At 45.8% G+C, this 4,058-nt stretch overlaps 1 pseudogene; it reads right to left on the bottom strand.

Annotated features, from left to right (window-relative positions):
• Nucleotides 1-1,165: 1,165 nt before the first annotated feature.
• On the bottom strand, nt 1,166-1,685 carry LOC116752129 (annotated as a pseudogene).
• Between the last annotated feature and the right edge of the window lie 2,373 nt (nt 1,686-4,058).

Raw genomic sequence — 4,058 nt, 5'->3', positions numbered from 1 at the left:
CTTTGGTGAATGTCAGGTTAAAACAGGAGGGAAGGAGGCAGGACACAACCTTTAAAAGAATGACATTGCCAGAGGACATGACATAAACTGATTAGAACCAAATAGGTCCAAGATGGCGGACAAGTCAACTTCCACTAGACTTTAAGCCTCAGGATACGCTCATTGTAACACATCAGCAAGCTAAATGACACACCCACGGGCAACATGACAGTTCCAAGGCCAACCATAAAGGTCAAAAAGTAGGCAGTGGGGACATCCCTGGTGGCACAGTGATTAAGAATCCGCCTGCCAATGCAGGGGACACGGGTTTGAGCCCTGGTCCGGGAAGATCCCACATGCCGTCCGTGCACCACAACTACTGAGCCTACGCTCTAGAGTCTGCGAATCAGAACTACTGAAGCCCGCGTGCCTAGAGCCCATGCTCTGCAAAGAGAGAAGCCACCGCAATGAGAAGCCCATGCACTGCAAGGAAGACCCAACGCAGACAAAAATTAATTAATTAATTAAAAAAAAAAAAAGTAGGTAATGGCCTAATTTCTGGAAATCCCCACCTCTTCCCCAAAATAACTGGAATACTCCTCCCACTCATTAGCATATGAAATTACCCACCGTTATAAAAACTGACAACCCCATACCCTGGGGCCACTCTCACCTTCTGAGACAGCCCACACTCTGTCTATGGAGTGTGTTTCTCTCTAAATAAATTCACTTCTTACCCATCACTTTGTCTCTCACTGAATTCTTTCTGACAAGACATCGAGAACCTGAGCTTCATTAAGTCCTGAGACCAGGTGTGTGATCTCAGTGAAAAGACCGTGGGTTCAAGTCCCAATCTGAGTTACATGGTTTCAGTTTTAGACCCCATGGTGAGGACACAGACAAATGATTTGATGAAACCTGTTTATGGCTTGCTGCTTTCTGTCCTGTGTGGGCTGGTTCTCAGAACACCAAAGAGCAGGACTATCCCCGACCATTCCATACGTCTTACACCTGAGCAGATAGTGCCAGAACATTGCAAAGTATTCCAATTTACACCCAGAGGCCCTCAACTAGAAACACATCCATCTTCTTCATAACCGTAAGTTTAAGTGTCTGATAGTTGGGTTCTTTTTATTTTTATTTTATTTTTTTTTGTTTCAAACTAGCTTATTTAGGGGTTCCATTTTCACTCCTCAATAGATTTTAGGTATTTCTCACATGCTTTTTCACTCATTAGTTCATCTAGTTCTGAAGGGTTACTGAGTGTCATCTTCATCAGCCAACCATCTTCATCACAAGATTTGTTGACAAGTCCTGGATTTTCTGCTAGAGTTTCATTAATTTCAGTTACTTCTCCTGATAGAGGAGAATAGAGTTCACTAGCAGCTTTCACACTTTCCAAAGCACCAAATTCCTCGTTTGTTCAATTTTGTCCCAACTTCAGACAGACTACAGTAAACAACATCTCCCAAAGCTTCCTGTGCAAAACTGCTGATTCCCACTGTTCCAACACCGTTTTCTGTTGTTACCCATTCATGTTTGTCTGTGAATTTACGACCCGACAGCAGAACGGGACCAGTGCGCAGCGCCCGGACGGCGCCCGCCCTTAGTCCCCAGGGCCGCGGCGGGCAGGGCGCGTTGGGCACAGAGATGGCGCGCAGGCTGCAGACTGCGGCCCACACGCTCCGCGTCACTCGCAGCGCCATGTTCGCAGGGGTGCAGAAGGTCTCCGTACAGCATCTAGAGCACCCCCGGCTGGAGGGGGCGGGGCGGGGGCGGGGCGGGGGCGGGGCGGGGGGGGCCCCCAGCTGGGTTCTTTTTAAGTTGTAATGCAAGTGCCTGACTTAAGCTCTTGATTGCATCCACTCCAAAGACTGCCATGTGAACAAACATATTGCCAGCCACACAATTAGATAAAGATCTAGGCTGACCCCATTAAGTTCCTCTGTTTTAAAGATCTTTGGTTTGGCCACTTGCTTTTCTCTCCCCGAGTTTTAATTCCTGCTCTTATGTTTTACATTCACTACTAGGCCCCCACCTTCAACCCCAATAAAAGCAGAACAAGCCCATTCTCTCTCTTTCTCTCTCTCTCCCCCAGGACCTCCTGTGGCCTCAGGCATGCTGTGTACCCTCCAGAACTTGTAAGTAATAAACTTGGTTTACTTGTTTCATAGTTTCTTGATGGTTATTGCTGAGGGCGTCTTGCACTCATAATAAGAACCACAAGGGCTGGTCCAGCCACATTAAGGATAGGAAGCAGAGACCTGCACAAAACAATAGCTTTGCCCAAAGGTGACTTCTCTCTAAGCTTCTGATATTCACTATGAACACTGTGTGCGTGTAAGCAGTGCTCATCCATGACTTGGAGGAAAGCTTGCCTTTCTGACTCTTGCTGCCACAGCAATCTTGGAGAGACCAAGCTCGAGAGACTGGAGTCTCAGGAGGGAGCCCAGTAAAGTGGAAACACTCAGGCTGGGCAGCTGGAGAGTCCCAGATCATAACTCCATGTCCTTGGGAAACCAATTTAACCTCAGAAGACTCTTTCATCATCTCTAAACGAGACAGGACACCAGCACCCACCTCAAGGAGTGCTGGGGTGATACACGTGAGGATGGTTGAGATCTGCTCACACCACTGCTTAGACATGCAGAGAAAATGTGGTCAAGTACATCTTCTACACAAGTCATGGGGGTTGGGGTGCCAAGACTATAGTTTGGCATCTCAATCTCCTCTGGTCCAAACCTTCTCTTCCAAGTTCCTTTCCAAGTACAACTTTGGGTTTTCTTGTTTGTTCGTTTGTTTGTTTTCCAAGTGCAACTTTGAATCAGGAATTGTTTAACAGTCTCTTTTGAACAACAGTCTGTTTCAAATGAATTTTCTGTCACTTGGATGGAAACGATACTGTATCCCATCCTTGTGCACCTCTCCAAAATGGTACCTGGGTACACATGAATGTGGGAGAAGGGCCAGGGATCCACTGGAGGTCCCCGGGTCCATGCTGACTCCTGCAGTAAAGAGTCAATCTGGTTTGGTCTGGCCGTGAACAAGTGACCACTATAGGGTGACTAGTCCCATCTGATCTTTGGGCCACTACTGAAGTCTCTGTGTCCAGTCATTTGCCTGTGACAATGAAGGCCATGCGCCTTGCAGCCCTTCTGTCCTCACCCTAGACCTTTGCTGACCCCCTTTGCTGACTATCAGGCTCCCCTATGGTGGTTTCACCCTGAAAATGAATTAAACAGAACATATGCCTCTTAAGTCCCTTGCCTCTCTCTGCCCCTCTTCGTCCCTCATTCTGTGGGGGCAGGAGGAAAGGACATCCTGGACCTCCCTGGTTATAGGCCCTTCTGCCCAGGAGTCTTAGTGGAATCTCTGTGCACCATGGAAGAACCTCTATGATCTGGCCCACTGTTTTCTAAACTGAGACTGTTCACTAAGTATTCCCAGCCCTCTGCTTTCCAGGACCACACTTCCTGCCCTCTGTGCTGAGTAGGCCATGTGACTATTCTGGCAGCAGCAAGACCAAACATGTGTCACTTTCCCTCACAACTCAGAACCACCCACCAACCCATAATGGATGCCAAGTGTGAGTGAGAAACCTTTGTTACAAGCCACTAAGTCATTGGGATTGTTATTATAGCATAGCCTAGATGATCCTGACTGATACACTTATATAGCTCCTAAAAGAAGTTTTTAAAAGTGGTGTGTACCCTCTTGCACACTTTTAAGATGACATCTAAAAATTTCACTAAACATTTAAATGGTTGCAAGGGATATAATTTCCATCTATTGTAAATACTAATATTTTAAATAAAAACTGTTACATCAGCCTTCTAAAATATCCAATGGAATCTAAATATTGAAACACTTTCTTACCCACTATCATCAGTTGTTTAAATCCATGAACAAGCTCTTCTTCAACATTTTGAAATTTTACATTTTTTCCTTCTTCTCCTTGAATCCGTGTTTCCATTCCACATCCTCTGTATATCTTCACCATAAGGCAATATATTTTTAGGCTTTAAAGTCTTTTATCCACCACCTTATCAAACTTAGCTATAACAAAAAAGGCATGTAAA

This window comes from Phocoena sinus, chromosome 3 (genome assembly GCF_008692025.1).
Source record: "Phocoena sinus isolate mPhoSin1 chromosome 3, mPhoSin1.pri, whole genome shotgun sequence".
Lineage (NCBI taxonomy): Eukaryota > Metazoa > Chordata > Mammalia > Artiodactyla > Phocoenidae > Phocoena > Phocoena sinus.
This window is presented reverse-complemented; position numbering and strand designations above follow the sequence as displayed.